The sequence below is a fragment of the Triticum aestivum genome, chromosome 3D (assembly GCF_018294505.1).
Source record: "Triticum aestivum cultivar Chinese Spring chromosome 3D, IWGSC CS RefSeq v2.1, whole genome shotgun sequence".
Classification (NCBI taxonomy): Eukaryota; Viridiplantae; Streptophyta; class Magnoliopsida; order Poales; family Poaceae; genus Triticum; species Triticum aestivum.
This window is the reverse complement of record NC_057802.1, coordinates 20,616,698-20,626,995: the sequence shown is the minus strand read 5'-3', so window position 1 is coordinate 20,626,995 and position 10,298 is coordinate 20,616,698.

Below are 10,298 nucleotides of genomic sequence, written 5' to 3'. Positions count from 1 at the left end.
GGTGTTCTTTGGCCTTCCAGAAGCCGACGGGGTCATATATTTGTGAATTATTAGTTAGGTCATATATTTTTCGATTTTGTTATGAAAAACATCATATATAATTGTGTTGATCGGGTAGTTTTAAATGTGCAGTTGTTTCATCGCTGCGAGGTTTGGTGTTCGACGACCTCGCCGTGCGTTTGACGAGCTCTGCCCCTTCGTTCATGGGTGAGCACAAATGACATGTCCTCCTCCCCCATTAATTATTTGATCTATTCCGATGAAACTTGCTAGCTAGCTATATATGTGTCTTGAATCATTAGTATGCGTAACCAATATGTGTCTCCCGTTCGAAAGCGTCATAGTTATAAATATGCATGCATTTGCATATTTATAACCTTGATTCTTTCGAATTGTCCAACGCTATCCATGGACAGCCCGAGTATGTTTAGATTGGGTTCGTTTTCCCATATGCTTTGCTCCGGATCCGACGCATAAATTTCGTCAGTGCCTCCCCTGTTCTCCGGATACACATCCTCTCTGTTTATTGCAGAGACGTGTATCAGGAGAACAGCGGGGAGGTGCTGCTAAAATTTTGCGTAGGATCCGGAGCATAGCATGGGAAAATGAACCCAATCTAAACATACTCGGGTGGGATTAGGACCTATCATTACCTATTAGAGTGTAGGTTGCATGGACGTAATAAAATTTACAAAGTAGATCAACTGATGAATATATACATGGTGAATTATATATATATATATATTTGTTGTGTGTCTAGTAGCTCTGAAAGTCAAGATGAGTGATCGTGCGTGGATGTACACCGGTCACACTGGTCAGAACAAATGGAGCACTGAATGGTTCACAAAAACCAAGGGGTTTGTGCGAGCCGCATTTGCAAATAGCCAGAGGAAAACCTGGTGCCCCTGTTTACGGTGCGGCAATTGGGAAAAGAGGACAGAGGCTGAAGTGGGCAAACACCTGCAGAAGAGTGGTTTTACGCCCGATTATATGGTGTGGACATTTCATGGTGAGTCTGCCCAACGTGACCCAGCTGAGGTGGATCGTCGTCGCACCGACGAGCATGGTACGGGGATGGAAAACATGGTGCAAGACTTTGATGATGCTCGGGATTCGGACGAGGAGATGGAGGAATCTGCAAAGGCCTTCAATGAAATGTTGGAGTCTTCAAAACGTCCGCTCCATGAGCACACTGAGCTTTGTCAGTTGGATGCCATCTCACAAGTAATGGCTCTGAAGGCTCAGTTCAACTTGGGCAGAGAATGCTACGATGCAATGATGACAGTATTTGGACGCTTTCTACCCAAAGGCCATGTAATGCCTGCAAACCTGTACCAGTCGGACAAAAATCCTCCGTGCACTGAAGATGCCCTATGATAAGATACATGCCTGTGAGAAAGGATGTGTCTTGTTTAGGCTTGATTATGCGGACTTGAACTATTGTCCCATTTGCAAGTCTTCCAGGTATGTTGTGGTAGACAACGGTATGGGTGAGAAGACACAGACCAAAATCCCCGTTAGTGTTCTTCGGTATATGCCAATCGTACCAAGACTTCAACGTCTTTTCATGGTCGAAGAGACGGCCAGACAGATGACATGGCACAAAACGGGCAAAAGAACCGAACTAGATGCAGATGGGAATCTGATGATTGTACACACATCGGATGGTGTTGCGTGGAAAAAGTTTGATGAATTACATGGTGACAAAGCGGCAGATCCGAGGCATCCTCGAGTCGGCATCAGCACGGATGGGTTCAGTGTGTTTGGTATGACGGCAGCCCAATACAGTTGTTGGCCCGTATTTGTCTTTCCACTCAATCTCCCCCCCGGACAGATTATGCAAAGAAAGAACATTTTCCTGACGTTGATAATTCCAGGGCCCAACTATCCGGGGAAAAATATGAATGTGTACATGCAACCGCTTAAGGACGAATTGCAAGAAGCCTGGGATAATGGGTTCAAGACATACGACGCCTATAGCAAACGGAACTTCATAATGCGTGTCTGGTACATGTACTCGACGCATGACTTGCCGGCGTATGCGCTATTCGTTGGCTGGTGTGTGCATGGAAGGTTCCCGTGCCCCACATGCAAGGGAGCTCTTGAGTTTCGTTGGCTTCAGGCCGGTCGCAAGTTTTCTTGCTTCGACATGCATAGACAGTTCCTGAATCCTCGCCATAAGTTCAGGAAAGACAAGAAGAACTTCATCAGAGGTAGAGTTGTCAAAAACTCTGCACCACCTGCATTGACAGGCCAACAGACCCTGGATCAGTTAAACGCTCTCGAGCCAGATCCAGAGCGTCCAGGGTACTTCAAGGGGTATAACTAAGCACGCCTGGACTCACAAAACATGCTTATGGGATCTGCCTTACTTCAAAGACCTCCTTTGCCCACACAACATCGACGTGATGCACACTGAGAAGAATATCGCCGAGGCACTTTTTGGTACATTGTTCGGCATAGATGGGAAGTCAAAGGATAATACTAAGGCTAGAGTCGATCTGGAGGCGCTATGTGATAGGCCGTTACAAAACATGAAAGAACCGAAAGGAAAGCAGAACTGGACGAAGCCAAAGGCATGGTTCAATCTTGGAAGGCCAGCTATGAGGGAAATTATCTTGTGGGTGAAAATGCAGTTGATGTTCACCGATGGGTATGCAGCGAATCTACAGAGGGGAGCCAGTCTTGATAAATTGAAGATATTTGGTCTCAAGAGTCATGATTGGCACATATGGATTGAGCGGGTAATGCCGGTGATGTTGCGTGGCTTCATCCCTGAGGATGAATGGCTAGTACTGGCAGAACTCAGCTATTTCTTCCGTGTTCTTTGTGCGAAAGAACTATCGCCTGGCGTGCTAGAAGAAATGGAAGAGTTGGCGCCGGAGTTGATCTGCAAGTTAGAGAAGATCTTTCCACCGGGCTTCTTTAATCCAATGCAACATTTGATTTTGCATCTCCCGACCAAGGCAAGATTGGGGGGGGGCGTGCAAAATCGTTGGTGCTACCCAACTGAGAGGATGCAGAAGACGCTTCGACAAAAATGTAAAAATAAACGTAGAATTGAAGCATCGATGGCTGAGGCATTCATCACTGAGGAGGCGGCAAACTTCGTGACAGCACACTACGAAGCCAAAAATCGTCATTTGCTTAATCCGAAGCCTCGGTACAATGCTGACGACCCTAAAAAGGGTGGATCCAACCTCAGCCTATTCAAAGGGAATCTCGCACCAGCCAGTGTTTCAAATCCAGTATCTTTGGATAACGAACAATGGCGGACCATTTCGTTGTATATCTTCAACAACCTGATAGAAGTGCGGCCGTACATCGAGTAAGTTCTCGGTACATAGTTTCGCAACTTCTATTTCCTTTGAACTGCTCTTATTCCTGGATATTTCATACAGTCGATACGTCGCCTTATTCTCGTATGGAGCGGTGATCCAAAAGGATTATGTCGAAGATTATGAGCTTCTCGCAAAGCAAGGAGGCGGCTATCCCGGTTTCATCTCTTGGTTCAAACAAATGGTAATTTCTATTAGACTTGTAGGCTAATTTGTAGGCGGCTATCCCGGTTTCATTCGTAATTTGTGCGTAATGCAACAATCCTTTCATATTAAACTTGTAGGCTAATTCAGAGTCTATGGACACCGAATTGAGACAAGTCGCTAATGGTTTTGACTATAAGGTCCGTTCATTTGACAAATACGACATCAACGGGTATCGCTTTCGTACCTATGGCAAAGAGCTATCTATGGCCGACCGAAAGTCTACAAATTGTTGTGTATCTGCTATCAGCGAAGGAGGTGCCGAGTATTATGGGAGAGTTGAAGCAATTTATGAACTTCTATTCTATGGTGAAAACCCACCGAATGTCGTAGTCTTCAAATGTTATTGGCTTCAGGCGAAGGAGACTAGAAGGACTCATGAACATATAGGGCTAGTTGAAATCAACCAAAGCACCCATTTAGATGTTCCTGATGTCTATATTACGGCTCAACAAGTGACCCAAGTATTCTATCTACCGTGGGCCTGCCAAACTAATCCAAATCTGAAAGGTTGGGATGTCGTTTATGAAGTGCCGCCACGTGCTAGACTATCTCCCCCAAAGGAAGAGGATTATGAACCTCACATTAACCCAGACACATATGAAGGAGAATTCTTCCAAGAGACACGTCTTTCCAAAAAGCGTTTCAAGAACCGCTATACTTCACCCTAAAACATTGAAGTAGACAGCGATAGTGAATCCGACATCACCCGAGAGGAGGAACAAGAAGAGCCGGAACAAGAAGAGGTTACTGCTGCGGATGACCTATCATTGCTTGACCGATTACGTCAAGGTGGCCTTCCACATGTTGATGCCACTGAACCCTATGAGCTCGTCATTGATTATAGTGATGATGATGATTATGCATTTATTAATGATACTGATCCAAATTATTAGTAGTGTCAGGTATTAAATTTTTTTATGTTGTACTTGATGATGATACACTTAAGTGATACACATATTATTATTCATGTCGGTCTTTTTTTTATGTTGTACTAATTTCGTTTACTGTTTGTCATGGCAGGTGTTGAAAGATGGTGGGCGCTGGTCGGGAGCGCGCCAAGGCCCCTTCTTCGTCGGCGCGTGGTCTGAGGTCTTCCATTCCAGACGCACCTCTCCGCCGAGCGTTGCTGGATAGTATGGCCACACCGCCGGGCCCTTCTTCGTCGACCGCGGTGCCCAGCAGGGGACGAGGTAGGAAGAGAGGAGGTGGGGCACGTGGTCGCGGGAGAGGAGGTAGGGTGACTGCTACGGCGCCTTCCTCGCCGCCACCCCCAGCTGTTTCACCCGAGCACGTGACTGCTAGGGTGGACTCGTCCGAGGAGGAGGCTACACGGACTCCGGTCCACGAGCCTCCGGTCCACGGGTCTTGGGCCCACGAGCCTCGGGTCGACTGGCCTTCGGCCCACGAGAGTTCGGCCACGAGACCCCGGAGGAGCACACGTCCGGATGGGGTACCTGGCCGGATCAGCCCGAGGAGCCGAGTGGCCATGCTGATGATGGCGGGGAGCCGACTGATCTTGAGGAGGAGGGGGGCACCGTCTACCAGCGTGGTGCTACATGGCTCCCGTCCGTGCCGGCGACCCGCGAGCAGAGGTGGTTGATTTTCCCTGATGGGGAGAGGTACGTAAGTGCATTTAATATTTTTGTACCTTGTGCATTCACGTTTCTTCAAATAACTAATGCGTTGGCCTTGTCATGCTGCAGGGGTTGGGACCACCATCATAGTGTCCGCCGGCCCAACTCCGTCCTTGGAGTTCTTTGCCGGCAAAACTTCCCGGGGTTTGTCACGTTGCCTGGTGAGGGTTGGCTTCCAGAGCTTGGATTGAGCTGGGAGCACTACGTGGCTGCCCCGGCCCCGCCGGATGAGATTATCGACGGTGTCGTGTGCGACACGAGGGCAGACATGGTGATCAGAAAGTTCTGGGTAATTTCTCCTTTACACATTTAAAAATCTTCAACTAGCTAGTTATTAATTGTACTAATCAATATTGTCTCATTTGATTGCAGACATTCTACAGGTGTGAGGAGGGATACGAGCAGGATGCGGCACATGTTATCGAGAACGTCTGCAAGCGCCTACTCCAGAACTTACGGCACGAGGCTCGGGTGCAGGCTGTTCGAGACTACTACGCCGTGCGTGGTATCAAGAAGACCAAGCCGGCGTGCCGCGATAAGTTCCTGAGTAAGGAGCAGTACATGAAGGTAATTCTTAAGGCCTTCTACTTAAGTTCCTTCACTTAGTAATTCTTAGCCGTAGCACTCAAGTTTCTATTTGCTAACTTAGGCGCCTCCGAGATGGTGTGCGGATCGGATGGATTTTTGGGAGGTGTTGGTCGATGAGTGGTGCTCAAAAGAATGGCTAGCCCTCCACAACGAGGCCAAGGACAAACGTGCCCAAATGGAAGGTGTGCCACACCATCAAGGCGGCTCCAACTTATATCAGTTCGGGCGCAACTGGGTATGTGGTTTGCTTCATGATTCATGCAATTCATTCATCATGCTAGCTTGAGCCCTTTAATTACTAATTTTCATTGTTTCTCTCTTTCAGGCACGCTACAATAAGGCAGATAAGGTGCCAGAGGTGTACGACCTGTATGCCATGGCCCACACTGCCTCTTTCAAGAAAGTCAAGGCTTTCTCTCAGTCTGACCTCGATGATGCAAACAACTTCACCAACATCTCCTCCCACAACAAGCTCGTGAGATATAGAGATGAGGGGAAGGCGAGGAAAGGGGAGGACTTTAACCCGAGCCAGGGTCCCATTGATCCAGAGCTGGTGATGATATCTGGTGGCGGGAGGTCCCATGGCTCCATAGCCATTGGAGATGGACTTATCCGTTGTCCTAGCACTCTCCCGGAGATCAAGGCACGCGAGTCGAGCTCCGCTCCTGAGATAAGGCCTCGTGAACGGCCAGTGCAACTCGCCATCAAGGTTAGTGATACGTACTCAGTTATCTTTCTCCATTACATTATGTGCGCTTCCATCAATGATTACAAATGGTCATGTGAGTGGTGTTGCAGGCTGCTATACAGAGTGAGAGAGATAGAACGGAGAAACTTCTGGCGGAGGCGGCGGAGAGGCAGCGGGACTTGGAGGAGAGGACGACAAAGATGATGGAGGAGGAGAGGGCACGGAATGACATGCAGGCAAGGGCCATGTACGAGCTCCTTGTGGTAAGTTTCTTCTGCAGATTAGCCAAAACATTCATGTAGTGTTTGTCTCATTACTAACTAGTATGACTGAGTCGTCAAAACCAAATGTGCAGTCTGTGTGCGAGAAGACAGGTCAGACCGCTCCGCCGATGCCAGTGATTGCTCCTGGGACCACGGTGAGTTTTATTTGAATGGACATTACTTGCTAGTCTTAACATTTGAGTGTCATCATGCTAACAAGACATTGGAAATGATCTTTGGTGCAGCGTAACTCCAGCCAAGCATCGCACGATCCTTCTCCAGCTACCGACACGAGCCACCCCGCTCCTACACCTCCTGGATCTTGGTAAGTTTATCTAGTGTTTTGCTTAACACATGCATAAAGACCTAGACTTAGCTTTATTTCCTCCAATGCTTACCATAATGACCTAGACTTAGCTTCTTCTCCTGTGACACCCAAGTTTTTAATTGGATTTTTCAAAATATTTTATTTGACTTGAGGGAGGTGATTTAAATTTTTCTTCAAAAGAACTCTCCCTTTCAAATATATTTTTTATGGCAAAAGTTTTATTTGGATTCACCCAAGATCTATTTTTGGTCTTGGAGGTTCTTGCTTTTCATTTGGACTCAAGACAAAATACTTTTCACTTGGGAAAATGCCTTTTGAAAATCTCTTTGAAATTCCACTATGGCTTTTGGAATAATCCTTTGCCACTTTCAACATTTCCTTCTTGCCATGGCCTTAGTGCAAATGCTCTCTCCTAACCCTTCCCTCATCTTTGGATCATGTTTGGCATCTAATCGAGCAAGTTGAACCTCCCCTATGTTTATTTTCATTTAAATCTTATTCAAACAAATTTCTGTCTTTTATTCTATCCATTGGTGGTTTACAAAGGAACTCCACTTTCTGTTTTGATTCATGCCCCCAAACCAACTCCCCTCCCTAGTCCTTTGAACCCTCAACCAAGATCCATGAAGATCCACTGGTCTTCAGTTCAAAATTTTCAAACTACACTTGCTGCAAGTTTGGACCAGATTTGTCAAATTTGGTGAAATTCATTCAAATCCTTTTCCAAAAATTCCAAGTAAAATCAGGCAGCCTCTGGGTGCATTGAGTGGTCACCTCACCAAGTACCAGCTCCAGAAAAATTTATCTCATTGCCAAATCATTCTGTCGAACACCTTCAGTGCTTTGTCAATGTCAAGTTCAGAGTTTCAGAAATTCAGTTCAGTGCCCTACTGTCGTTTTCTTCAGAGCATGTTGTCGATCTCGACAGTGCAGCGTTGGCACCTTGCTCCTCGTCCCCTCCCCCTTGTTCCTGCACCGCACGAGCGTCTGGCACCTTGCGGACGTCGGCGACGAGCAGCAGAAGGTGCGCCGCCCCGTGACCGACGCCAGCGTCGGCTTTGCGGCCACCAGCGGGAGGCACGGCGCTGACGGCGCCACCCAGCGCCGCCCAAGCCACCGGAGCTCGCCGCGTGGCCTTCCACTCCCCCGAACGCGCTGCCGCTCTCGTCGTGAACCGCAGGGCGCGGAGCGCGCTCTCTGCCGCCGTCGAGCCCGTGCGGCCATCTCACCGTGGACCGACGCCATTACGCCAAGACCAACTCCGTTTAGCAGTGGAATGACACCAGTAACTTCCACTGATGCTGCCTGGCCACTCAAACCTCCTGCCAATCCACTGCATCGCCGTAATCGCTCGCTGGAGATTCTCCGTTCACGGCCACCCCGTCGATCCGCCTATAAATAGAGGCCCCGAGCTTCAACTCGAGCACACACCATCCCTGCACTCCACCTAGAGCACGCCTAGCCACTGGAAGAGCCCCGAGGAGGTCTCCTTCCTCGACTCCGGCCGCCGCGACCCGCCACGGGATCCAGCTCGATTCGCCCCCGTGCGTGCACCTCTGCCTCCCATCTCTTGCCGGTAGCTTCACTATGCATCTCTCCTTCTGACCCGCGCTTCAATTCGAAGTTTGCAGCCCTCCACCGGAGTTCCCCACCATCACCCGAACCGCCGTCCGCCGGAGATAGTGTCGCCGTCGACGTGGTGCTCCCCGTTGGTCGAGTCCACCACCCACCGACGCGGAAGAACACGCAAAGCTCTTGGTACCCTCCGATCCTCCTGACTCGCTGTGGTTCGACGCCGGCATCCACCGCAGTCTTCGGGCGCCGGCGAGCTTTTCAAACCTAACATGTGGACCCCGCATGTAAGCCTCTGTTCTATTCTTTCGCGAACCGTTTTCCGTTGGCGCCTTCAGGCAAAATACGTTTTCTTTCTTTAGCTAGCGCATTTCTTTCCGAAGCGTTTTCTGGTTTCTCAGTTTAAACCCTGGAACTTTTCTGTTTCATTACAGATAAGTCCCTGGACAGAAACCTTTATAACTTTTAAATAAAAGGGATTTTTGAGTGATTCTTTTTCTGACAGCCTTAAATTTTTGTCTAGTTTTTTATGAGATTTATTTGGAAAAACTTTGGAGAAGTTTCTGTCCACACTTTGGTTTTCATGTTAGTACCCGTTTTCGTGATTGCCGTAGGTTCCGGAAGAGGTGACGGAGCCGCGAACTTCGCCGAGCTAGACTCCGACTTCTCCGAACCAGGCAAGCATGTTTGAACATTTGATATGAGAAGTGTTTTGCATGTTTGTGTGAAAGTTTGTGCGTGGCATATGAGTGTCGGTGAATACCTCGTTGCTTGTGAGGCAACTACCCGCATGTTCCAAAGTTGCGATGATCTCTGATGAGAGATGGCCTAATCATGTGGTGACATGAAGGGCAGCAAGGTGGTACTGTTGTAGCATACCAGCCTTGCGTCATCCGACTTTCTCCGACGTTAACGTGGACGGAGTCACGTTATCGTTCGTTTCCCGTTTTGTTCCAAAGTTGCGATGATCTCTGATGAGAGATGGCCTAATCATGTGGTGACATGAAGGGCAGCAAGGTGGTACGGTTGTAGCATACCAGCCTTGCGTCATCCGACTTTCTCCGACGTTAACGTGGACGGAGTCACGTTATCGTTCTTTCCCCCTTCCGTGCTACCACATGTTTCATTTGCCAGGATGCGGTTTAGTAAGTTGGTAACCTCTTTCCGTGTACACACCAAACAGAGAGGCCGGGATGATGGTACCTTGGCCCAGGATTAAAGCCAGTCATCCGGTTAGGGGGCATGGGTGTTTCCGGTTGGGACCGAGAGGGGGGGCACCCCCTTAGAGCGCGCGTATAGAAATTTGATCCCATGCTACGCGAGGTTGTAGCCTCCCCGTCTCAAGGTTTTTCTTGAACGTTGCTGAGGGTGATCCCTGGCTTCGGAATGTTGAATTGGGTGTGTACTGGTTAGACGTGTTTCTTCTAAAACACCGTAAACGGAACTAGTCCCTGTGACTACTGAAATCCGTTGGCTGTGGTTAAGTACAAACTCTGCAGAGTCAATTCCTTCCAAGTCATCGTATCCATGATCAAGTAGTGTAATCAGTATATTCATATCTATCCGCGGGGAAAACTTGTCCCCGGTGAACAAGCTCAAGTGGTAACTCCAGTTTATTTGTTATTCCTGTGGATGGACTAACTTTATATTTGTCTCGTACTTGTGATAATTTATGTTCCC